General features: G+C 49.2%; 1 long non-coding RNA gene across 1 annotated transcript in view; it reads right to left on the bottom strand.

Annotated features, from left to right (window-relative positions):
• LOC144367295 (uncharacterized) overlaps positions 1-27,119 on the bottom strand; it is a 490,767-nt gene that overhangs the window by 429,473 nt on the left and 34,175 nt on the right. The window lies entirely within an intron of this gene.

Below are 27,119 nucleotides of genomic sequence, written 5' to 3'. Positions count from 1 at the left end.
ATTGTGCCCAGCCTTCTGCCCATCCTCAGTGAGACTTCAGACATGGGAGCATGGCTTTCTTCAGTCCTGCTGGCTGGGCCACCTGGTGACTTGCATCTCCCGGCTGAGCTCTGCCTGCCTGAACCAGGAACTATGTTGACTGTTGTTTTTAGCCAGTGGATTTGGGGCTGGCTGCCCGTGCCAAGAGAGCCAACCAGATAACATGCCTTTGGCCTGCACTGAACTTTGAAAGCCATCATTGGATATTTGCTCTCCCTCCCCTCCTCCTTCTCTGACTGAGACACTGTTCCAATTCTACATTACAACCAGGCCAAGGATACCAGATACTTCTTGTCTTAACTGTGTGTCACCTTGACAAAATACCTGAGATCAACCAAAGAAGGAAAGGGTCAGGTTGGCCCTGGGTGTTGGAGCCTCCAATTCATGGCCAGTGGCCCTCATTTTTTTCTGGCCTGTGGCAAGCAGGAATCAGGGGGAGTCCTTGGGGGAACAAAGCTGATTGCCTCATGGTGGCCAGAGAGAGTAAGAGGAAGGGGCTGAGGTCCCTTGTACCGTTCCAGGGCACAGTCCCACGACCGAAACCACCTGCACCCTCAGGGGCCAGTCTGTGGCACCAGAGTCCTGTGTGTACAGGTGTGGTCCCATCATTGTCCTCTGAAATGCACATCACAGAGATGGCCTTCCTGACATTTCCACTACCCACCAGGGCCTTCCACAGGGGACCAAGCCTTCAGCACATGAGCTTTAGGGGGACACTTAAGATGCAAGCCATCATACTCTTGCAAGATTTGCTACCTTTGGACTACAGGTAGACACCAGAAACCTCCTGGGAGTGGTCCTGTGGGGGCTCAGATCCTGCCCCCAGGAGGTCAGTCCACAGAGCCTTCTATAGCGCTGGCTGTGAGAGATGCTGTGAACCCCAGGTGCACAGTGTGGCGTTTCCTTTCTTCTTCCTGGTCAGATGCACTCTTGTCAAGGGAGTTAGCAGACTCAGGGGAGTCAAGTGTCCTGCACTGGAACCAGGCCTCTCTGCTGACTGGCTCCTCCCCCCACCCTCCTTCCAGCAGGGATGCAGGGGCAACAGCGCATCCTCCTTTCAAGAGGATGGGGATATGCAAGGAAACTCAGAAGAGCCCCAGGATTCCTGAGAGGGCAGCTCTGGCAGGATGGGGCATGAGGAATGTGAGGGATGCCGTGCTCTGCCCATTGCCTCATGTCCCTCCCAGGATGTAACTTGTGGACAGTGGTCATGTGTCATGAGAAATAAACCTGGGCCAGAATCAGTGCTGCAAAGAATCACTGCTGTGCTGCAGGATGACATGAGGTGTAAACCAGCCCAGCTGCCTCAACAGCTTGTCCAGGAGAAGAAGGTAGAGATGCTGGCTTTACACGAACCCATTTCTCTTGGGGTCTAAAGTGGACAGTCAATCAGCAACCCCTACAGAACCTCGGTGTTGTAGTTCCACTTCCAGAAACTGACCCAAAAGAATTGGAAGCAGGGGCTTGAACAGGTATTTACACACCCCTGTTGTCAGCCACATCCTTCACAATGGTTAAAAGGTGGAAGTGACCCTAGTGTCCATTCACAGATGAGTGGATAAACCATATACAGCCATGCATACGATTGAGGACTACGCCATCTCAAGAAGGGAGGAGATTCTGACACGTGCCCTTGAGGACAATAGGTGGCATCGGCGAGACACAAGGCAAGCACTGTGCCAGTGCATTTGTGTGGGGTGTGGGGAGGAGTCAAGGTCACAAGGACAGAGAGTAGAGCTGGCCACTGCAGCAGGGGAAGCCTCAGGAGTGACATCAGTAGGTACTGAGTGTCCGTCTTACAAGATGAACAGAGACCTAGAGATGGTGGCATAGCATGGCAGCTGTGCCATGTCACAGAACTGGGGAGTGCTTCCAGCAGTGCCTGGCTGTCTCAAGAGCACTGAAGCCCAGGGCAGCCACCACAGACTGGGAAGACAGGACACGGCATACCGGCCTTGTCATTCAGATGGGAGGTTTTATGATCCAGCGTCTTTGACGTTGGGGTCCCTGAGGATGGTGGACTCCTGATCAGGGATGCGCAGGATGCCCAGGTCCCTGACTCCCAGGTGGTGCTATGCCCAGGTATTGGGGTCTACACCTTGCAGACCCTCAGCCTGTCACGATTGGCTAGGGTGTTGCCACTCTCCTTTCTTCTGGTCCTCTGGGGAGTGTGGCTCAGGTCTGGGCCTCTGAACAGAGTCTGCTGGGGATTAGCCAATGGCAGATGCCTCCCCTGGGATACTCCAGCCCTTGCAGGTCCTGGCAGCTGGTCATGGCTGGTCTGAGTGATGCATATAATGCCCTTGCCACATCTCTGGCTCTTTGCCACCCCTCCTGACCAATTGCATCTTGACTGTGAGTGAGGAAACATAACTGAATCTTCTCACCTCTCAGTGCACTCCTGCAAAGGATAAGAAGGGGAAAGAAAAGCAGAAAGGGCTTTCCTGGAAGCAAGTGAAGAAGGGGGAGGAGCCGAGAGCCTGCTGTCTCCTGCCACCCTCCAGGGCTCAGAGGGCTCAGCTTGCTCCAGGGCTGACCTGTGAAGGTGGCAGCCACCTCATTATCCACTCAGCCACCCCACCAAACAGGCCTGTGTCCAGCAGCTTGGAAAGGCTCCCTCAGGCTTGCTGGTCCCAGGACTTTAGCCTCTGATCCTAGAACTAGAAGAGAGAAAACAAGAGGGGGCTGCATCCTCTTGCCCCAGGAGTACTTGGCCTGGATGCCCTTGCCAGTGCTCTGGAGTCCTCCCCACCCCTGGGGCAGCAAGCTCCTTGACAGCACACCATGCACTCTGCAGCTGCAACACCCCATCAGGGTGGTCACAGGGTACTGGGTGGCACCCAGGGAGCTCCCCAGCAGAGTGTGTCTGAAGGTCAGCATCTCGCCCCTCCAAGAAATGACCTGCTCAGAGAGGATGTGCTCAGGTCCCAGGACCCTGCGATTCCCCACTCATCCCTCTGACCTCTGGGATGAGGACTCCAGGGAACATCTGTAAGCCTGCACTGCAAGTGCTCTGAGACTTCTAATTGAGTGCAACCTCTGGATGCCAGAATAGCCCCGTCCCTGGCCTGGCCTGTGCCACTGTCACTTGAACTTTCTCCTGTCTTTCAGGACCTCATGTAGATGTCCCTACAAATAGACACCTCAACCTTCTGAGCCCATAGAAGCCACCTCTCCACCTTTGAATTCATGCTGCATGCAGTATCTGTGTACAACTCCAGGTCTTGAACTTGCACCCATTAGATTTCACACTCTTAGGAGGAAACCTGGCATTTCTATGGTTCTTTGTATTTTCTTCAGCATTCTGTCACATGATGTCTTCACCATAAATATCTTTGATTGATTGATGAATAAATGAGGAGGCAGAAGGGAAGTTCAGAGAGATCTGAAGCAGGAGAAGGACTCAACCCTCTGCTGCTGACTTGGAGGAGAGCCATACAGAAGCCAGGAATCACAGAAGGCTCCAGAAGCTGGAAACAAGCCCCATCCACAGCCAGCAGGGAAACAGGGACCCGAGTCCTCAAACCACACAGGAGTGGCTCCTGCCACCTGTCAAGTAACTGTGCAAGAGAGTCCACCTCCAGAGCCTCCAGAGAGGGAGGCAGCCCTGCCCACACCTGGGTTGGGCCGAGGCCTCATGGTGCCCAGACTCATGACCCTTAGTGATCATGAGATAACAACTCTGCGTGATCTTAAGCCACTACGCTTGTGGTGATTTGTCATGGCATGGATAGAAAACTAGGACAATTAGGATGTACTGGGGTCGGAATGAGTGTTGAGTTTAAACACTGTGCCCGGCCACAAGTGTACTGGGCAATGCTGCAGTTGAGGACATCGTGTGTCCCCTCTGGGCCTGTGTCCTCAGATGGAAACCAGGAGGACATTGACAAACTTCACAGGCTTGGGTGTGTTGGGGCGAGGGGGGGGGGCTTAAGAAAGATAATGTGCAAATACTTGCTAAACACAGTGCTGTGGAGCTACTGGCTCTCACTAAGGAGGGTGGGCTTGCTGAATTACTTAACAGGGAGAGAAGGCCTTTCAGTTCATATTCTTCCTGCTTCTTTAATGAGCTTCTACTTTTGCAAGGGTCTCTCCAGGGATGTTGTACACCTGGACTGAACCAGGTGCACTCCGCTCACCAGACATAATCCTAACTGGGGAAAAGGTTAGATTTTCAGACCCGCCCAGAACTTGGGAGCCTTAACAAAATAGTGCACTGGGTGAGTCAGGAGGGGCCAGCTGCTGGCCCAAGTCCAGTCCTCCGATGAGCTAGACCAAGAGCAGGAAGCAAGCACACCAATGTAGCAATGATACGCCGATTGCTTACGTAGGGGTAGATGCTGGGCCAAGCAGCTCCCATTTTGCCTCATTTAAAACCCCAGCAGGTCCACAAAGTCAGAGAGGCCTGTTCCTGCAGGTGGATGGAGCAGCCAGGGCCTGTCCCCATCTCTCTATTTCTCAGGTGACATATAAATACAAGTATGTAGATCTGCACCTCCTCTTTGTGTCGTCACACCCTCAAATTCTTTGCCTTTGCTGTCCTTTCACATTTTCTGTTTAATTCTTTTCTGACTTTCCCCCCTCTCTTTGCTGCCTAATCTTCTTTTATAGACAATAATATGAAGCTCACTGATTCAGCTCATCTGAAGGGTTTGGGGCTTTGGAATCAAGTACCCAACACGCTGTGGCTTCACAGGCTTCTGCTCGCCTTTGTGACAAGTCTGCCACTGTTGAGTCTTCGATAGGCAGGGAAAGTGCCTCTCCTCCCTTCACAGCTTCCACAGGGCCCAGCACAGAGCTCCTGACAGCATGAGATCACGGGGGACTCCTCAGCCCAGACAGAAGAGCCAAGTTCACACCAGGCGCTGGCTGGTGCCCCCCGCCCCCCACTATGGCTCACACAGTTCCCACTGGGAGCAGCCATCCAGGAAGGAGAGGCAGCCTAGAAAGGTCCTGAGCAGATGCTTATGTCAGTAGGAGCTTTAAAACATGTTCACCATGAAACTCCAGAGTCTCAAACCAATGGGGCCAGGGTTCCTGACCTGCCACCTACTGAGAGACCCTTTCACAGTCAGGGGCAGGGAAAGGAGAACCGGCCTGAACCCTCACTTTCCCAGCTCCCTTCCCAGCTACCTGTGGCTCAGGTTACCCAGTGCCTGAACATCTGGATTAATTTCTGGGACTTGGTTTTCTCATACGAGATGAGGCCTCGCTGCCGTTCTCCACCGCTCTAGAGCTTCTTCGCTGTGCTCACGTCCCCCTGCCAGCCCTTCACCTCAGTAGGGCCACTCGACTCCCAGTCCTGAAGGAACAACTGGCACCAGAGTGACCTTTCACACAAAGCAGCTGGGAACTGGACGACCATGGGAGGCCACTGCTTGCAGTGGTGGCCACAGGCTGCACAGGCGACCAGCCTGGGAGAAGGGACACACAGCATAATCACAACAGTTCACTGAGTGGGGGCAAGAGCTCAGAGCGGGGAAGTGGCTGGAGACAGTGGCCTGCAGGCGTCATCTGTGAACCTGTCACCGAGGGCTTGCAACCACCCCAGGGCTGAGAGGGGAACATGGATGTTGAGGGAGGGTGGTGCCAGGGAGGCACGGCGCTGGGGAACGCAGAGTCCCAGCCTCTCTGGAGGATCATCTTCCCAGTGCCCTCAGCACTCGCAGAAACACGGGGAGACCTGGAGTCACCTGCTTTAGCCAGCCCAAAGAAGCTGGGAGGAATCCTGAGAAGACATGTGGGAGGCAGAGTTTGGAGCTCAAGTCTCACCAGATAAAGTCTTGTGACTGCCTGGGGTCGTGTCACCCAGACTCACCAGACACAGCTCCCAGGGGTCGAACTGAGCCCCAAAACAGGACTCAGCACCCACAGGAGACAGAAAACAGACTCTGGAGTCTCTGCAACTACTACTGACCACATCCATATGCAACAGAAGAGCTGCTGACCACATGGGCAGGCTCAGAGCAGAGTCGTGAGGAAAGCACTCAGTGGAGACTGGGCCCAGGGCAGCGGGAACATTTGACTTGGTGAAAAAATACATATATATAAAGCAGCTGGTTATAACATGTGAAGAGAATGAAAGGAAGAGTCTGTGAAGTTGAGATGGCAATTGAATGATCTGAAGAACAAGTAGAAAAAATGATTTTAAAAAGGATTGAAAAAAATAAACAGATTCAGATAGCTGTGGGTCTGCACGTAAGCAGTCTGACAGGTAAGGAATTGGAGCCCCCGAAGGAAAAGAGAGAAAAAGAAGAGGATGGAAAAATATCTGAAAAAAATATATTAGCCAAATCTTCACAAGTTTAGAACCGTGCACAAGAGAAGGAATGGCTCTTTCTTACAGAATAACTGAGAAACACTACCTAAGTCCAAAAAGCTCTATAAACCCAGGAAATATAAATGCAGAGAACCACACCTGGGCACACCATAGTTCAACTAATGAAAAAAGAAAGTAAAAATGGAATCTTGAAAGTAGCAGGAATAAAGGAAACTGTATCCAGGGATCGACAACAGGCCACAGACATTGGGCACCTTTAAAATGCTAAGAAAAAAAAATAACTGCCAACCTAGAAGTCCATGTCCAATAAAAATAACCTTTAAAAGATGGATAAAAATAGACATGTTTGAATCAATGAAAGCTAATTACCAGCAGAATTGTATTCAAGACAAGCTAAATGATGTCCTTCAGGCTGAAGAGAAATGTCACCGGATTTGGGGATCTATAGAAATAAAGGTGTAGGGCAGAAAAAGCTACATACATAAGTAAATCTAAGAGCAGTACATGGGGGCGCTGTCCTCATGTGATTTACTTAAGAGAAAACCAGCTGCCTAACACTCAGTCACTGTTAACACTCAGTTCACAGTTCACTCCACATTAGGACAGGAATCCCAGAGTGGGGGAGGGGGCGAGCCCGTGGGACCCCACTCTTGTGAGCATCTCGTGGTGATAGGGAAAGGGAGCAGAGGAGGGGTTGGGTGGGTGGGAGTAGAAGGGGGAGGTTTAAGCAGGAAGAAATGTCGGTGTTAGGTATAAAGTGGTAAGTGGAACAAAACCGACTTACTAGGGAAACCTGAGCCGATGAGAACCCGAGCTATCCAGCAAAGGATGGGCAGAGGCCTGAGCGAACGCCCCACCCGCAACCCAGACAGGCTAATGGATGCAGTGAGAAAGGCTCTGCCACCTGGGAAATCACGAATGCAACCTTGATCCTCAGAGAAACGCTGACTACGGCCGAAAGCCCCTCACCCACAAAGATGACTGAAACGGAAAAGACGGGCCATAAAGTGAGGACGTGCTTCAGAAACACACAGAGCCTGTACCAAGGACGGGGCGGGAGCTCCCAGGACTGAGCGGAAGCCTCCAAGTCACATGGCAACCAGTGGCTCCATGGAGCCCAGGCTGGTGTGTGCACAGTGGGTTAGACCAATGGGGGAGACAGACAGCCTGTCTCACTGACCACTCCAGTCAGTGCCCATGGAAATGGTAAGGAAGGCAGAGTCCGTCAGGACACCCCGAGATCATTGGTGCAGGCCAGGTGCATTCACGAGGCTGAAGTAGTAGACAGAAGCTGGAATAAAGCAGGAACACGTCTAGTTTCACAAGATCTTCTCCCATTTTTTTTTTCTTTTTTGGTACTGGGGATTAAACCCAAGGGTACCTAACCACTGAGCCACATCCCCAGCCCTTTCTATTATTTTTTTTTAATTTTGAGACAGGGTCTTCCTAAATTGCTGAGGCTGGCTTTGAACTTGCAATCCTCCTGCCTCAGCCTCCCCAGTCTCTGGGATCATGGGCGTGCGGCATCACACCTGGCTTCCAATATACTTATTATTACGAAAGGAAAAATAGTAACTTTGCAGCAAGAGAAACCCACAGACAGCATCTCAGCCAAGTGACCAAAGTTAGCATCACCAGTATTAAGACATCAACTTTATTTCACCTGTGACACAATACACTGAGAAGAGCACACCAGGTTTGGGTGTTCTTAACAAACTAATTATAAATAAATATCAGACAAGCCCACATTTGGGGACATGCGATAAAATCACTGACAATTATACTTAGGAAGTGTCAAGATTGCTGGGCATGTGCTGCTGCATATCAGTAATCCCAGGGACTCAGGAGGCTGAGACAGGAAGATCACAGTTCAAGGCCAGCCTCAGCAACTTAGTGAGGCCCTATGCAGCTTAGTGATACTCTGTCTCAAAATAAAAATTAAAAGGGCTGAGGATGTGACTCCTCAGGAGAGAGGAGGTAGCCGTGGATTGGAGGCTGGGACACATTGTTTTCCATTAGTGAAGAACTGGTGGATTCTGAATAGTCCATAGTTTAGTAAAGGGTGTCACCCCAACGGTGATCTCTGACCTCTAATAATAGTGCTGTGGCCATACAAGTTACTGACATTAGGAGAAATCGGGTTGATAGAGAAATACTCTGTACTATTTTGGTATCTTTTCTGTAAGCTTGAAATCATTTCAAAATGGCAAATAAAAAGGACAGAACGCCTGGCAATCCCAAGTGTTATCAAGGACATGGAATAACTGGAACTTTCGTTCATTGTTGGTGGGAATAAGAAAGGCTGCAACCTCTCTGGAAAACAAATCAGTGCTTTCTCATCCAGTCATGTGTGCGAGTCGTCATGTGACCCAGCAATCCTACTCCCAGATGTCTTGCAAGAGAGATGGAGTCCTCAGGAGGGCTTGTCGTGTCAAGTCACTGCAGCTTTATCCGTGTTTCATTTCTAATTGTGTACATGCATGCGGTGGAATGCTCCTCAGCAGTAGAAAGGAATGAACTCCTAGAACAGAACTTGGAAGAAGCTAGAAACTATGTGCTGTTGGAAGAAGCCAGACACAAAATGGCATGTGTGGTTTGGTTTCAGGATATGAGACCCTGCAGATTTTGAACAGTCTATAGTGGTAAGGGTCAGACCACTGGTAACCTGGGGTGGAGAGAAATTGCCCAGGGATGTAAAGAACTTTCTGAGGAGAGAAAGAATTTTGTATTTTGGCTGGAGTGGGAGGTGCCCAGATGGAAACACTTGCAAAAGTGGTCACCTGTGCCCTTGGGACACACCAACGTGACTGCAGGTAAATTATAGCTCAAGAACAAGTTTAAAACATGAAAAAAGATTTTTTTCTGTCCCAGAAATAAAACAATATTCTTTGCATTCAAAAATAAATAAAAGCTCTTGCCCTCAGCAAACACACAGGCTATAGAATAAACAGTCATTAGAGGCCATTAAGAAAATGGCAGAGCCTAGGGGTTCAAATCCACTCACCTGGGTCAACTACCTCTGGCACCACCTACTATTTAGAGCAACGGCTGGGTGATTTAACCTAAGTCTCGGTGTCTTCCTAGGAAACAGCAATGGTAATTGTGCTAGCCGCTCAGGGCTGAGCAGCTCAGTGAGATGTGCTTGCAGAGTGCTTGGCGTGGTGTCTGACACAGGGCAAACCTTCCACCACTTCACAAAGTGGCAGGGCTGCGCCTTTGTGCTCATGTGGATCATCAGCACATCTGTGGCACCTGGTGCAGGAGGCATGAGGTACAGATCTGTGGGATGAAGATACCTGGTGGCCAGAGGCAGCCAGGTGCAGGACAGGGGGAAGTGGGGCCTGTGGGAGCCCATGGGAAGGCATCTGTGCTTGGCCTTCCCCTGGGCCTGAGGCATCTTTCACCCCAGCCTGGCCAACACTTGGTCCCCAGAAGCATGACACCTGTCTACGCTCCTGCCTTTCTCTCACAGCCACCCCCTGCCTGGAGGGACTGCCTTCCTCTTCCCTGGCCATCCTCAGTCCCACCATCTCCTTCAGGAGAGCTTCCACTCTGAGACCCCAACTCTGAGAGTCCACCAAAGGCCATTCCCTTGGCACTGTGGGTCTTGCCTTGTGAGATCACTTTTGTCTCTTGGTCCCTTTCCCTTGGCTGAAGGTCTCAGGAAAGAGCAGGAAAGGGGCTCAGGCCACATACCCAGTGGGGCCATCATGGGAAGCCGGGGGAGCGGGACTGGAGCTGGCCCAGTGGCTTCCGCTCTGTCTGTGAAATAGCTGGTGAGATCATTGCTAGGTGTGATGGAAAGGATGATGAGCGTGAGTCTAAGGAGGGATGAAGGAGGGAGGGATCTAACCAAGGGACACAGGGAACATCGAGATGCCAACAGTACCTTCCATTGGGGACCACTGGAGACCACAGAATAGAGCAGATGACAACCACACAGGCCTGCCATTATCTGAGTGGCCTTCAGTTCCCTGTGGAGAAAGGGGCTGCTAGTGTATGGAAGGGTGAAGGAATGGGAGAATCCATGGTCTCTGGGTGGGGACATCGGTTAACATGCTGGATCTCGTAGTCCAGGCTGTGTAGGAAGGAAGTGAGGGCTTTGAGGGGCTGATAAAGCCCAGGGGGCTGGAGGGCTGAGTGGAGGCTGGTCTCCACAAGAGGGAGGTTCCATGGCAAGTGGAGGGGGGTGGACGGAGAGGAAGCTGCAGTCACAGAGGTGACTTTGGAGGGTCTCGTGAGGCCTGGGTGATGGCGGCCTCCAAGATTCAGGTTTGCCAGGCGCAGGGTAGCAAGGCATGGGGCCCTGACTGTGACCTCACAGGGACAGGGTGGAGAACGAGGCGACAGGCCAGGGCAGAGGCCTCAGGGCTTCAGAGGGAGCGGCAGAGGGGTGGGGGAGATGGTAGCTAAAGGAGGGAGCTCTGCTGCTGGCCGTGGCCCTGGTCGAGGGTGGCTGTGGGTTGGGAGGTGGTTTGTCCCCATCCACCCTGGGGTTGAGGCTTGGTGTCAGTGTAGTGGTGTTAAGCTGCGGGGCCTCTGGGAGGTATCTGGAATCATGAGGGACCTGCCCCCAGGAGGAGATTACTGAAGCATTTTTTAAGGATGGACTCATTCTCATGGAGCAGGTTATGGTGAAGCCAACCTGTGTCCCATGCTGCCCCTCCTGCACACACACCAGCTTCTCTAATGCCCTTTTACCATGAGGAAAATAAAATGGAGTGGATGCAGGTGCTGTGCTCCTGGACCTCCAGATCTGTGGGATAAATAAAGCTCTTTTCTTTATAAATATCTCAGCCCAGGGTATTGTGTGACAGCAACAGAAGATGGATTGAGACAGTACCTTTCCACTGAGGAGCAGGTGTTTGGAAACTGATTCAGGGACTCAGGAGTGTGCTTGTGCCTTCCTCAGCCCTGAGATGGACTCAAATGGGGGCCTCCACCGAGGGAATGCCAGGAATGTGCTGGGAAGACGAGGCCTGGAGAAATCAGAGGGGAGGCATTGGAATAAAGAAGTAGATGGGTTGGCTCTGACCAGAGGGTGCCAAAGGATAGATGGAAGCTCTTCACAGGAGAGGAGCCGTGGAAACCCCAGTTCCAGGAGAGGAAGGCGAGGGGTCCCTGGGCAAGGGCCTTCCACTAGCACTGTGGCCAGTGCTGTAGGGCAGAACCCCCTGGTCTGGAGATGTCCAAGCCAACGGAGCCAGGCAGCAGCATGGGTGCAGGTGGTGCTGAGACTCAGATGGTCCTGGCCGCTGTCCACCTGGCCAGCAGGGGTAGCTCTGCTCCTGTGGGACCCCCACTGCACACTGGCTCCCCGCAGCCCACTCACCCCCACTCCTCACTGGGTCCCAAAACTCAAACACCTCACCTCCAGCTTCGAAAATACTGTTACTGTACACCAAACACTGGCGTGGGCAGGATGATATCCCCGTCCCTGAGAAGGGGTGCTTGGGGGTCTCCATCCTCCATGAGCCCATTGCTCAGAGACCTTCTTTTTCCTTTAAATATTTTCCCTCTTTCCTTTCCTATCATAGTTTCGCTTTTGTTTGGTGCTTTGAAGTCGGTGGGTGATTTCTATACACGTCGTTCATGAGATGGACTCACTGGAGCAATCTCACCATGATCACCATGGAACCGGGCCAGGCGTTGTGAGTCGCTTCCCACAGCCCAGTGACCCAAGTCTTTGTCAAGGGCGTCCTGGTTCAATGTGCTTTCATTGTCACAGAGGAGCCAGTCCTTGGAGCTGCAAGGTCACAGAGCAAGTGACAGGCCCATGAAGCTTGCTTACAGATGTCGAGGTGCACTTGGTGATGGATGTAAAAGTGAAACCCAAGGACTTGGTAATGACTTCCTGCTGCTGTCCCCTCCTCCTCTTTCAAGGACTCTCACGCCTCGGAAAAAGGTGTTTGCTCTTTGCTGAAAACCACCTGGATGCCAGTGGAAGTCAGAGGTGACTGGCAAGGAGGATGAGGGAAAGGGGGCTGCTCTTGGGCAAGGAACACCCTCCGCATCTGTGACCATCACATGGCACAGACGGGCCTCCGTCAGCGGCTCTGAGTCTCTGGGTCACCACCTCCAGTCCAGAGAATGAGCCAGGAGTAACCTCCCCACAAAATGCTTCTCTGGTGAGCTTGGCTCTTTCAGGCTTGGGGTCAGGGAAGGAGAAGATTTGCAGTTGGTTGTCTTTGACCCAAAAGTGCTTGGCCAGAATGATGAGAAGGACAGAGCCCAGAACTCCCATGTGGTTAAGCAGAGACACAAATCAGGGGTTGGACATGTAAATCATTATGAACCCATACATCCAGCAATTGGGCTTTTGGGTATCTGACATTTTACAATATTTAGTTGGATCATATGAAACCGCTATTTTCACAGGTAAAGTGATGATCGAATGCAAACCATTTCATATGGTTTAAAATAACATTTTTCTAAGACATAAGCTGGCTAGGATCTACTCTGGAGCACACACCTCTCCATCGAACCTTCAAAACCCCCAGTTTTCCTTCTGTTTTTCTTCCAGACAGGCATCTTGGGAGGCCCATTTCCTGTCTTGCTCAGTCCCCAGGGCATGCTCCTGTTCTCATCCAGACCAGGCCCTGCCTGGAGCCTCCAGAGGAAATGCTGGGCCTCTCCCACAGGGGGAACCAAGGAAAAGATCAGACCTGAAGGCTCTGTGGTCACTGTCCGAGAGCTCCTGAGTCCACCTTTGACCCACCAGTCCGTCACTCATGGCAATGTCAGTGGTCAAAAGCATGACCCGGCTGCCCTTCCTTCCATGCTCTCGCTCAGGTGAAGGGTGAACCTCCACCCCATGATACTGTACCCAGTTTGAGAAATTTCTTTTAGCAATTTGAATGCCGTGAACACACTCATGGCTAACTGGTCCATGTCATTATATAGTCACACACGTCCTGCCCCCAGAAGTTAAGACACTGCCGTGCCAGCCTCCGTGCCAGCTTACCAGTGTCCCCTTTCCATTTGTGAAATCACAGGGCCACAATCTGACTCTGGCCTGAGCATCCTGGCTGCTGACTCCCCCAGCAGAGCATCTCTCTGTGCCCCTGGACACAGGGTCAGCCTGGCACTGCCCTAGCTGTCCATCCAGACAGCAGGGCCTGTGCTCGCCCCACCTCAGCCTCCCATGGCACGAGAATGGCCTCAGGGCCAACCCTCTGGAGTGTGTGCTTCTGGCCCTGATTTCTTTGCTAAGCTCTCAGTCTCTGTATCTCTGCCCAGTTGTCTTCTCTCCCTCACCTCCCAAAGCAGGGGAGGACAGTGAGCCGGAGGTCTTCCTCCCAGCTGCCGTTCTACCCATCAAGACCAGGTCCAGGGTGAAGCAAGCAGGCCTGGCTGTGGGCAGTATGGACAGCACACCCGCCAACCAGGCCCAACAGTGGCTTGCTGCATTAAACACTTCCCTTGGCCCAGAATATTTCCCACGCCTCCAACTTTGCACCCAGTGTGGGGTCTCCCTGCTCTCATCGGGAGTTAATTCAACACCTCTTACTTCCTCTCTCTGCTGCCTCTTTCTTTCCTTCCCTTCTCTCTCTCTCTCTCATGGTCCCCAGGGCCTCTGCGATACACGCTGTCACTACCAGGTGGGCATGGCCTCCTGGGAGGTGGCACTCCTCATGTCCCGCTGCTCTTTCTGGAAAGCACAGGTGCGGTGCCTCTGGCTCTGCTCCTGGTGGTTTGCACCCCTAGTCCTCGTGTGAATTTGTCGTCTGGCTCTGCTTTTCTCTGATGCTGTCATAGCACACATGTGCTTCTGCGGCTCACATTTGGCCACAGAGCTATTTCTGCCAGTGTGCAGCCTGTCTATGTTTTCTTTCTTCATTTTGCTTATTTGTTTATCCTTTCTGTGGTACTGGGGACTTAACCCAGTGGCACTCTACCACTGAGCCACATCCCCCACCCGAACCCTTTTTAAATTTTTAAAAATTTGACCCAGGGTCTTGCTAAGTTTCTAAGGTTGGCCTTGACCTTGCAATCCTCCTGCCTCAGCCTCTGGAGTCTCTGTGATTTCAGGCATGCCCCTGCAATGGCATGGCCATTCTTCTTAACTTTGGTGTGCTGTCCTAGTACAGGGTGACCATCCCTGCATGGAGGACCCTTAAGCTGTTCTTCTTTTATTGCTGTCTACACTGCAGCCAACGTTTACGAGGATGGCTGTCTTGAAGGTAGCTGTGTCAATGCAATCTCCATCATCTAGACAGATGTGTACATTTTATACTTTAATGGACACTACAAAATTGCTTTGCCCCCAAACTGGAGCTGATGTGTGCTCTCATCAGCATCACCAGGTCACTGGTGGTCCCACACTTGGAAAGGTCTGTGCTCATCTCCAGGAGTGGGCTTGACCTCCCCAGACTGGATGGGTTACTTTGAAAGTAGATTATAAGGAGAATTTTCTTTCCCAGTGCATTCTCTTGCTTCCTTTCTTGCCACATGATCTTTCTCTTTGGCACGTACCCTGTCATGTGATCTTCTCTGCCACGAGGCCCTCACAAAAAGCAAATACTGGTGTCATGCTCTCCAATTAAAACTGTGAGTTAAATAAACTTCTTTTCTTTGGCAAGTGCGCAGTCTCAGGCATTTTGTTACAGCAATACAAAATGGACTAAGACAGGAAGGCAATATTTCACCTACGACACTAAGTAAAAAGGGGCAAATTTCAAGAATCAACTTTTCAAGCCATGAGAGAGCTGTGGAGGGAATAAGTATCAGGGGGAACTAACTTTCTGAGGAGAGAAACTCCCATTCTAGGCAAGCCAATGACTACTAGCTGTTTTCTTCCCTGGCAGCATTTGCCATTCCTGGGCTCTGGCTAAGGATCAGATTTAGCAGAGGGACAAGATGTAGGGAAGAGCTCTTGGCAGTGGCTTGAAGGCGGTGTTACAGGTTGGATACCAGTGGAGGATATAGGATACTAGGCTATTTTTCCCATGTTCTCATGGTTTTCCTGAATCCTCGGGGTATGCAGGAAGCAGGGCCCTGATTCAGAGCAGCTGAGTGGAATCTCCCCCTGCTGGGTTTAAGAAACCAAGTCCCCTGGGACATGGAAAAACAGAACCAGCTCCCACTCTGTTCCCTCAAGCAACTGCCTGGTTTGACAGGGCACAGCAGGAGACAGAGAGGGCAGCTTTAAGCCATCCAAATGGGTGGTTCTCAGGAAGTGCAGCTACTGGGCTTTCACTTAGAGTCCTGGGAGGCGCTATCTGGGGAGCACGGTGAGCCTGACCTGGATGGAGCCCCCTGAAACTGGAGCCCCTGATCACTGACCCAATGCTGCCCGAGCTCTGCCCAGAGTGAGATGCTATTCCCCAGCCTGTGGGCCTGACTGAGAAGTAAGGTCAGGGGAATGCATCGCAGCCCCTGTTGCCAGATGACTCCACACAAGACCAGACAAGGACATTTCAAAAAAGAAAAGCCATTATGCCAGTATTCCTCAGGAACACAGCCACAAAATCACAGCAACTCAAACCCAGCAGTGCAAGGAAGGACCATCTCTTGTGCTCAGGTAGGTTTATGCCAGGAACCGAAAACATAAGAGAATCGATGTTGTTGACCATATTAACAGGATAAAGGAAAAGCTAATACTGTATAATCATTTCAAAAGATGCAGATTGTATTTTATAAAAGGTGACACCCTTTCAGGGTGAGGATTTAGAGCAAACTAGAAATAACAGGCAGCAGGCAGACAGGTGCCCTGGGAGCTCGTCCTCCTACAGTGTCCAGGCTTAAGGGAGGCCGAGGCTGCAAGTCTTCCCTCCCTCCTGTGCAGATGGGCATCACCAACCACCTCCACGTGGTGTTGGTCCAGAGTGCCTGGCAAGCACAATCAGAAAAGAAAAAAGAACGTCAGCTCCACCCCTTGATGAACCTCACAACCACCAGCACTCATGTGATGTAACTTCATACATAGAAGATACAGAAGTCCAGGATCTACCTGAACTAATAAATGAATGTAAGAAGATCATTACATACAAGTTTCACACGCAAACATCAACTGAATTTCCACTTAATACAAACAAATAAATGAGGGCACAGTCGGGGGAGAATAGAAGTTCATTGGATTAGACAAAGGGAAATGAAGGAAAGAGGGGTGGGAACAGGAAAGACAGTGGAATGACTCAGACCTAACTCTCCTGTGTTCATGTATGAAGACATGACCAGGTAACTCCACATCCTATACAAACCATAAGAATGAGAAGTTATGCTCCATGTATGTATGATAAGTCAAAATATATTCTACTGTCTGTATAACTAAAAACAACAAATAAAAATTTAGAAAATGAAAAGAAACAAAAATTGAAATTTAAAAACATTTCCAGTAGCATCAAAGAATATCATTTTTACATTGACATGAAGGAAATGAAAGATGATATTGGCAGAATAGATGCCATGTCCCAATCCTGGAGTTGGAGAATGAATCTTTGCCTGGCATAAGGGACTGCAGATGTGTTAGAGTTGAGCACTTTGAGACTGGGAGCTTATTTTAGATCATCCATGTGGGCCCAACCTAATCCATGGTCCTTGGAGTCAGAGAATCTTCTAGTGCTGAGGGGAGAAGCAGGCCGGCAGGATGCTGCATGGCTGTCTCTGACCATGGACACAGGCAGCCACGAGCCAAGGACTCCAGCAAACTCCACAGGTCAGGAAGGGGACTGAACTGATGTCTCCTGCAATCTCCAGGAAGAACACCATGCAGCTGATACTCTGGGACCTTGAAAGCCTCATTTTGGACTCTGACCTTTGAACTCGTGAATGATAAATCCATGCCTTTTAAAACCAAAGTGTCTGTGGTGGGCTTGTTCACAGCAGCTGTAGGAAACACACACATTTTGCACCCATGCTGGCGTGCTGCCCTAACAGATTCCTAAACCTGTTGAAGAGGTTTTGCATTGGGACAGTAAGGAATGGCTGGAAGAATTTTGAGGAAAATGATAGAAAAAGCCTTAACTTCCTGGAATAAATTGTTAATAAAAATCATGCATGTTAGTAATTCTGTTAGTGAGGACTCAGAAGGAAATGAGGGGATGGGAGAGAGACCCAACCAAGCCCTGCAGGGCACAGAGCATCACAAGCAGGCTCCAGGAGGGAAGAGGAGCCCGCAGGGCCCAGCTGCCCGGGCCAAGAGAACCAAACCTAGGCCGGCACTGCTGGGAACTGGGAGAGAACCTGGGTACAGCTTGAATGCGCAGCTGACTTTTATCCCCTAGTCACGTGAAAAGCAGAACTAGCAACTTATGTACTTGGACATTAAGTGGAGAATTCCAGGCAGCGTTGAAGTGGCAGTCTTGTTTGTAAAATGCAAGAAGAAAAAGACAAACTGAGGCAAAAACGATTAACCACTAGAAATCAGCTCTTGGTCTGGGAAATTCTAGATTGCAAGAAATGCTAATGGTAGAGTTACAGGAAAGTGAGTCCTGGAGAGAAAGTCACGGGGCAGCTTCTGCTCATGACTCTGAGGGAATTAAAGATCACAGCATTCAGTCACTTGGGACTCCTTGAAGGAATTGGATCTATGACTCTCAGCTGTCCTCAGCCTTCTCAGCAGAAGCCAAAGGTAGATGTGGAATCACCCAGAAAAGGCCTGTGGGTGAGCCTCACCTAGAGGGTGGGTGCACATTAACACACCAGTGCTCACATGTTCTGGAGACTTGGAAGGAAAGAGGCCGCTGGACTCCAGAGTTCTACCAGGGGGAAGAAGGGAAAGTCAGACCAACATGTTCCAGGATCCACGACAAGCGGGGCAGCCCAAGGGCAGAGCTGACGGCCCAGTGGGTGCAGCCCCTGTCCCAGGCAGAAGACCCAGAGGCTGCTCACAGGAGGACAGCTGGATTCTGAAACTGCTTGAGACTGATGACTTTTTCCTTGCAGTTTTTCTCTCCTTGCATGAAAATGTCTATATTTAGCGTCCCCGCCTGCCTCCACTCTGTGTTGGAGAGAAGATGCTAACAGATTTTTATGAATTTTGTGGTTTGTGAACTATATCTCAATTTTAAAAGAAGGCAAGGGGAGGAAAAGGAGAGACTTTGGTCGATACCGGACAGAGTTGAGTAGGAATCGGGGATCATGTTTGTTTTTATTTTAGAGACAGAAGATCAGCAACATGGGCTGGGGGCAGTGATGGGAGAGGAAAATTAATGCTAAGGGAAGTCTCTAGAGCTGTGTTTCTTTTCATGACATTTAACCAACGTGAGTGGGAGGCTCAGATTAATTGGAAACAACGCTGTAAGGACCTCAGGCCAATACCTGCTGAGGGAGACAGAAGCACAGGTCCTGCCGTCATCGACACAGAAGCAGCTCCATGGTTTCTGAAATCAGGGCCATGTGTTTTGGAGGAAAGGATTCTCAGCTAGTTTTTAACAGTGTTATCCACACCTGGGGGCTAAATTGTGGGGTAAATTATCTACAAAATCTTAGAGACAAAGAGGGAGACAGGAATCAACTCACTCCTTTACTTATTCTAATGGCTTTGGTCTTTTTAGGAATCCATCTCAGCTGTATGTGATGGCTTTGCAGACTCCTCCAAATTCTGATCACGTTGCCAAATATGAACATGAAACCCAAGTCCAGGTTTAATGTTTTTAAGTACATGTCTACATAATTTTAGAAAAAAAAATATGTCTACATTAGGAGGTGAGCTCTTGGGAGCCTGTGACCTCTGTCCCCCACCTTCCACCTGTGGCTGGCCTGCTGAGCAGCTGGCACACCATCCACCGCTCTGCCTGGGCCTCGCTCGGTCTCCCCTGCCTAGGAATCTACTCCCCATCCTGCTTCCACCACAGTGTTCGGGGCATGCTGCGGCTGTGGGAGTCCGAGCCGTGACTGCCACCAGCTCTGGCTCCTGCCCTTCAGGATGGCTTAGAATACTCAGGGCTTGAAGGTTCTGGTGGGTGCGAGGAGAGTCCTCCTGCAGAGGACATGCTGGTGCTGTCCCTGAGCCTCCACATCTGCCATTCATGACCACGCTCCATTGCCACGCTGCACTTCTCTGGTGGGCAAAGAGAAGCTTCTATCAGAGCTGAGGCCACAAAAGCCAAATCACCATGGAAAACTTTAAATAAAGATGAATCTGACTTCTCACAGCTAAATTTGTTTTCAAGTCATTTTGAATTCATGTATGCATCTTTTTCATTCTTGTGTTCTGGAATCCAGTATTGGATGGTGGGTCCAGAACCTGGGTATAACCAGAAAGCGACCCCCAGGTTATTGTGGTTAAGAGAAAAGATTTGACATCAACTGACTTCTTGACTTCAATTCCTCTGTCCCGGAATTTCCTCACCTGCAAAATGGGTACCACAATACCACACCTGTGTCCCTTAGGCTTGTTCTGAGAGAGAATTGATGCAACCTATTGAGAGCTTTAGGAGAGGAGTTTACATAAGCATTATAACCAGACTAATATTATCTAATGCAGGACAAATTAACTATACAAACATAAAATCTACATTACATGATAATATGTAATATTCTTAGATAAATATTTATGTAACAAATTATTTACCTATTATGTTTATGTGATATGTAAAACACTATAATGTTGTAATGTAACACAATGTAGCGTATGTAAAACTAACACAGGAGGGTTGTTAACCATTACTGTACCTGGAGACTTCACCATCAGATGGAACAATCTGGAAGCCTCTCCTCCGAAGCTTGAACCCATTATCAGCAGCTCCACGTTCTGAGGTTGGGCAGTAGCGGGGCGGGGCGGGGGGTGGGGGGAGGCTTGGGGTATGTTTGTGTCATGGCGCTCTCACTTGGCTCCTCTTGTGGTGGAGAGACAGAGCAGCAATTATTAATCAAGGCCACTGTTCACAGAGACAGTGAGGGAGTGGGGTGACCTCTAAAGCCCTTGGCTCCTCATTGTTCCTTTATTCTCTCCCTTCCCCCTTCCTCGCCCCACAGCTTCCCCTCCTCTTGGGTATCTTTGATTAGAATCTTCTAAATCTCTACTGGATTGTTTTCTGTGGTGAATCTGGGAAATGAGGAACCTCTAAGGGTAATATTGAAAGCATGTTTAGTTAGTCTGATGTTATAACCAGGAAATTAAACTTCAAAGTTTGTTGTTCTGTCTTGAAATTATTTCCCTTCTTCTTAACTGCAGAAAATGAATGGTCGGTTTCAACAGCCATGTTTGCCTGCAGAGGAAATTGCCTGGCTGCGACTCTGAAGGCATTTATATTAAATTGTGCGTTAGTTCTCTGCAGATGCCCACGAAGGCAATCACATACTCTATTTGTTCTCCTCTATGAGAAAATCTCTTCACCACGTCTTGAACGCAGCCGTGACCAGAGGTGCAATAGAAGGGCTTTGCTTCTCATCCCATGGGTATTACTCGTATCAATACGTGTCTGAATTGTCGAAACCATAGATGGAAACTGGCTTTGGGGACATTAGAAGGACGTGATATCACACCTTGGAATGCTGTTTCTTGGTTTTTACATGGTGCCAGATGTGAATTATGACCTGTTACTGTATTCCCAGTTCTTTTTCTATTATTAGAAACTCCACAGAAGTAGTTATAGTGCAACCGGAAAAACAATAATTGGAAGGCATCGAGAAGTTGTAATCACCATAGGAACCCAGCAGAGCATCTGGGAAAACTCTAGCAGAACCACCATCGGACCCCACGTGGGAGATGGGCTGAGCAGCCTGGCTCCAGGCAGAGCGGCTGAAAGACCCAGCTCCCTCCCTCCACCAGAGAGCTCTCTGGGTAAGGATGCACAGGATGCTGAGTGTCCTGTCTCCCAGGATTGCCTGAAGTTCACACCCTGGTAAATCTGTTATGCACCTTGAGGTTTTTCCCTCTCAACCTCCCAAATATATTCTGCAATATGAAGCATGGTACGTGAAAGACACTGTATCACAAGGTCCTGAAGGTTTTTTGTTCTTTCTGTACATGTTCTCTACGCTCTCAGATCCGTCCACCCCAAGCAGGGAGATCGTTTCTGGTTCATGTTTATGCTGCTGGTTTGCATCACTGTGCTGGACACCTGAACAGAGTCAGGAGCATTCGGTGAAGGAATGGGCACATTCCTGCAAGGCTTCGAGACCCACTCCAAGCAAACAGCTCAAGTCCCAGGCACGATGCTTGCACGGCACAGAACTGGAATTTTTCTCCAGCTTTTAAAGTAACCACTCTTAAGAATAAATTAGGGTAACTATTACAAAATCAAACGTTGATCATAATGGTCATTATTTATCATCTGAAATATCTCATTTTCTTAAAGTAGATATTAAAATCTAGTTTTTAAGATAGTTATTAAAATTTAGAAATCAGAAGAAATGGAATTAGAAGTCTAATTCAGTGTTTTCACGGTCCTCCTGTGGTAGCTTCATAAGATGGTCATGGTTTTTGCTTTGGTCACACACGTACTGCCAGGTTCAGGAAAACCGACATGGATCCTCTAGATGTGGTGGATCTATGAAAGGACTCTGTGTTTCCAGAGCGTGTGCAGAGATCGCACTGACCTTTAAAAGGTGCTCATGTTGCCTTTGCACAGTCGTCACCTCCCACGAACTTACCAGAGCCGTCAATGAAGCAGGCAGGACCTGCAGTGGCCCTCAGGAATGTGGCAAAGGCACACATTCTGTCCCTGCATGTGCAGGGCAGGTTCCGGAAAACAAGCACGGAGCTGCAGACCCACGGTGGGCCTGGTACACCTGAGCACAGGCCAGCAGTGACCACTTGGTGCCCAGTCGGCCACCCTGGGTGAAAGAGCCGGAACACGCTGCCAACGTAGGCATTCTCCTTCCTGTCGACATCCCCTGGTGTGTAAAAGGAAGTCCGGATGATTCATTAAGACAGATGACGATTACTGATTTTTCCATCTGTGGGAATCCAGATTTTTCATTGAGTTAAAGAGAATTTCATTGGGACCTGAATAAACTTTATTTATTTTTATGTGGTGCTGAGGCTCGAACCCACTGCCTCACACATGCTAGGTGAGTGAGCTACTGCAGAGCCACAACTCCATCCCCAGGATCTGAATGAATTTTAAAGGGTGAAACTCATTGAGGTGTGTCTTTTATATTCGTGTGAATTTACTTTAAAACTGCTGAAGAAGAAAGACATTGGTTGAGCCAACTTGAAAGATATTTTAGAAAAGTACTCTTTGTTCCTTAGTCTTAGGGAGGCTCTGTAAATAATTTACATCAGGTGAAGAAGCTAAAAAACAAACAAACAAAAAACAGAACTTCACTGAAGACCCTTGACGTAGGCGCCATGAGCCTTCAGTGGAGGAAGGACAGTCCTCTCAACAAGGGAAGGCTGGGTGGCCACATGCTCTAGAATGAGGTGGATGCCCGTCATTACAGAATGCCCCAAATTTACCTTAAAAAGGGGTTGAGATCTAAAGGTAAGACTTGAAACTGTGAAACCTCTAGAAAAGAACGTGGGGAAAGCTTTATAGCACAGGGTTTGGCAATGATTTTTTGGATATGATACCAAAAGCAGAAGCAGCAAAATGAACACCTGGGATCTTATCCAACTTCAAAACTGCTGAACATCAAAGAGCACAATGGACAGAGTGAGAAAGTCAATCTATGTAACATCGGAAAATATTTTCAAATCAAACGTCTGATAAGTGGTTAATATCCACAATATAAAAAGAACCCACAATACAACAACAATAAAAAATCTGAATAATACCATTAAAAAAAATGGGCACAAGAATTGAATAGATACAGTTCTTCAAAGATAAATGGCCTATAAGCACATGAAAAAAAAAAAATGCCCAACATCACTCACATTAGAGAAATGTAAATCAAAACCAAGATGTGTTGTCACCTCATACCATTAGGTTGCCTGCTATAAAGGTAACAAGTGTTGGCAAGTGTGTGGGGGAATTGGAACCTCTTATGCCATTAGTGGGACTGTAAAAGGTTCAGCCTCTGTGGAAAACAATGGGGGGGGCAGCTCAATCAGTTAAAAATAGAGCTACCATATGGTCTAGCAATTCTACCTCTGGATCCACGCCCAAGAGCATGCCAAGTAGGATCTGTAAGAGCTGTTTCCACCCCCATGCTCACAGAATCTCTGTTCACTGTAGCTAAGAGGGGAAAATAGCCCAGGTCCATCCACAGGTGAATGGATAAACAAATATAGTATGTAAATACAACAGAATATTATTCAGCCACAAAAAGGAAGGCAGTTCTGACATGTGCTGCAGGATTGGTGAACCCTGAGGACATTATATAAATGAGATAAGCCGGTCTCAAAAGATCAAATACTGCACAACCACACTCTTGAGCAGGCACCTAGATTGGCCGACTTTATAAACAGAAAGTAGACAGGGAGCGAGGGTCTGGGGAGAAGGGAAAGGGAGAGCTGATGTTCAGTGGGTGCAAGATTTCAGTTTTAGAGAGGAGCTGGTGTGGAGGCCTGTTGCACACGATGATGGTATAATAATACCACCTCGGAGGGTCAGGAGGGCAAATCGTATGTTGTGTATTTTTACCATAATCAAAGAAATAATGATATAAAATGCTCCCTCAAAGAACATGAAGACTATTTTCCATCCACTTTGCCATGATATGAGACCAGCGGGAACTTCCATCCTGAACCTGAATTCACAGGTAAAATGATGGGGCTGGCGTGTCAGGAGCTGGCCCATGCTTGGGGTCTTCTGGCACCCTGCAAGGGAACACTTCCAAGGCTACTGCCCACCTCACTGCCCTGAGTACCTGTCACCTTCAGCTCAGTGGCTTAGTGCAAAAGAGCTGTGAGTACATCCAATGCAGAGTCGTTCTTAGCAATGAGGAGAGTTTCACAAAATATAAAGATTTGATGTAGTTGAAAAATTCCCCAAGAGAGGGCAAGAGCTGAAGAAGGCTTTCATTCTAACCTTCAGTCCTCATGCGCAGCAGAGAATACAGGCTGCTCCTCTTGAGCACCAGAATCTGCAAATAGACACCATTTGAAGTTTCACTAAAGAATTTTGACTTCTTAGATATAAGGAGCAAAAATAGTATCTTCTCCAAATCTTATCATCCTCAAAATCAAGTCACCCTTTGTCTCTGGTCTTTTCCCAGCGTCCCTTTTGTTGTTGCTTGTTCTCATTACACACCCTTGGTCCTGACGGAAGGGCAGTATAGTTTGCACCTCATGCTCAGGACACCGTAGGGTGGCTGGACATGTGCCCACAGCCAGACCCCTTACTTTCACTCCCAAAGGTCCAGGATGATTGACAAGCTGCATGGCCAGAGAGGGTGTTGTCCTGGCGCTGCAGAGTGAGGGCTGGGCCTGGGGCTGCTCCTTCCGAGCATCACGGTCAGCTCCCTGGTTTCACATGCCACATACCTGTGCTTCCAGCCTCACCTGGTGCCTCTGCTCCTGGCCTGTGCAGGCTGTTTCTGACTGCAGGCATCCTAGGGCTGCCACACCAGCCCTCCGCAGTTTGACACTTCATAATTTACTCCACTGCTAACTCAGCGGTCACTGGCCCTTTTTCTATCTTCCCAGAGCGGTGTGTTGACTTTTTTTGTTCTTTATTGATGACTTTGTTTTATTCATTCATTCATTAGGGGGGTGGAATGGGGCTGGGGTGTAGCTCACTAGTAGAGCACTTGCTTAGCATGAGTGAGGCCCTGGGTTTGATCCCCAGCACCACAAAATAACAAAATAAAATGAAAAGAATACATTTTAAAACTTCCTTGTCATCACATCAGCATGACTTGGGGAGGAGTGGGAGACAAATTCCACTGTGCACAACGTTGAAGTGACATTGCGGTTTCCTTTATTTCAAAAGCAAAATTTAGCCCTAACAGTAGTTTTTTGTTGCTGTTGTTGTTTTTTTTTTTTTTAATTCAGAGATAAGTGGTATGGCTATGGGGTTTGGGAGTAAGAAAAGCTGAGTGAGGGTGGGGAGGTGAGATTTTAAAAGAATCCTCTAGCCCCAGTAATGATTTTGCACTAAATTCAGAAAGCAACACACACAGAAAACTTCTGGAGAAACTTAAATAGGGACATCTGTACTGAGGATACCCAGGTGGTCTGGCTCCATCTCTGAACTGCCACAGGGTCTTCCATCTTTAGCTCGGCGCAGTCTAAACAGGGCATGTTATTTGCTTCTCCTGATTTGCGTGGCCCAGCTCTGGCCATAGAACTCAGTTTTATCACTTTCTGATTATTTCGTTTGCATCTGCACTATCACCCCAAACAAAACCTGAGACCCTAAGGATAGTGCCCACTCTGTGGGGATCTTGGCTCACAGTTTAGTGGCACAAAGCATGGAGCTGGCTGTAAGGGGAACCTTGAGTGGTGATGCCTGGTAAAGAACTGGAGCTGGGAGCCAGGTGTCTGGTCTGGTCCTGCCACTAGCAAATACTAGTTGGCTTTGATATCTCTAACAGCTAATGTGGCTGCTGTGCCTCGTGGCCTCCTTGTAGAGGCCAGGAGCTGAGCACCCCTCTCAGCGCAGGGGTCTGTTGGAATGGAGAGTTGAGTGGAGTGGACTACGGTTGTGGATCGCAGGGTGTTCATAGTCCTGGGATGTGGCTGGCCCTGCTGGGAAGGTCAGGCAAGGACTCTGCCCATTGTGCTGCCCTCTTCAGGGAGCCTGGTACCTGCATGCCTTGTTGTGCATGGCGGGGGGGGGGGGGGGGGGGCGGAATGTTCTTACGCCTGGCAACCTCTGCCCACTGTGAGGCCTCCCATCCACGCAGCCCGCCAGCTTCCTGGGCCAGTCAGACCTTGGGAGAGGGCTGTGGTGGACAAGTGAGTTTGACTCATGGGAAGAATACCACCACCAAGAATATGAACAGATGCCGGAGGAACCTGGACAGTGGAAGCCGGAGAGCATGGTGACTGAGCAGGAACTGGCAGGGGAAGAGAGGGCCACAGAGGAAGCAAGCAGAACCCGCGGGTGGCTCAGCCATCACAGTAGTTAGGTACCCAGGTGGAGAGCAGAGGCATCCAGCAGCAAAGCCACTTGAAGACAACCCAGCCACCCAGCCTCCTTCTGACTCCCAATTGGGCCTGTGTTCTCGGAGCTGGTCAGACCCTGGGGCTCTCCTTGCCCATGTTGCTCACCTTGAGGGGACTCGCCACCTCCTACCTGGGTAACCTGAGAACCTCCCTGTTCCCCTGTCCGAGGAACAAGTGCTGACTTAATACATCTCTCTGGGCTGACCCAACACAGCCGCAGTGCTTGGGGCTGAGCCAGATGACCTTCAAGGCCCTTTTTGGCTGTGATTTTTATTTTGATGGGAGATCTTAGGGGGAAAGTGAGAGGAGCCCATTATTCTAATAGGAAAGGAAGAGGCCAGCACCATCTCGGGATGCCAGGGAGGCTCTGGGGGGCAGTCACCAAGCCCCCCTCCCTCTTCCTGACCTTGGCAGAAACTATGGTCTGCCCTGGGCTCAGTTCTTTCTGACCTTTCCTGTGCCTGTCTCTGCCTAACTAAACAGCATTTTCTAAAAACGTGGATTTTTTTCCCCACTCTTAGTAGATATATATAAGAAAAATATATATAAATGAGAAAAGAAATCAGATGAGGAAAATATAATTATTCCTATTGCCTAAAGATGGCAATTGTCAACAAATTCAACTATTTTTCTTTACACTCCTTCCACCTAATATTACATCATGAGCATTTGCAAGTCATTAAATGTTTTATGGAAATTAGATTTTCATAACTACCCGGTATGATACCATACAATAATTCCAAAATGTAATTCACTGTTTTTAAAGTTCCCCTCACTTTTCAATGTTTTGAAACCACTTTGAAGAAGGTACATGAATATTCACGTGATCTGAGTTATTTTGGATGGCTACTAAGAACG

Source organism: Ictidomys tridecemlineatus, chromosome 10 (genome assembly GCF_052094955.1).
Source record: "Ictidomys tridecemlineatus isolate mIctTri1 chromosome 10, mIctTri1.hap1, whole genome shotgun sequence".
Classification (NCBI taxonomy): domain Eukaryota; kingdom Metazoa; phylum Chordata; class Mammalia; order Rodentia; family Sciuridae; genus Ictidomys; species Ictidomys tridecemlineatus.
This window is presented reverse-complemented; position numbering and strand designations above follow the sequence as displayed.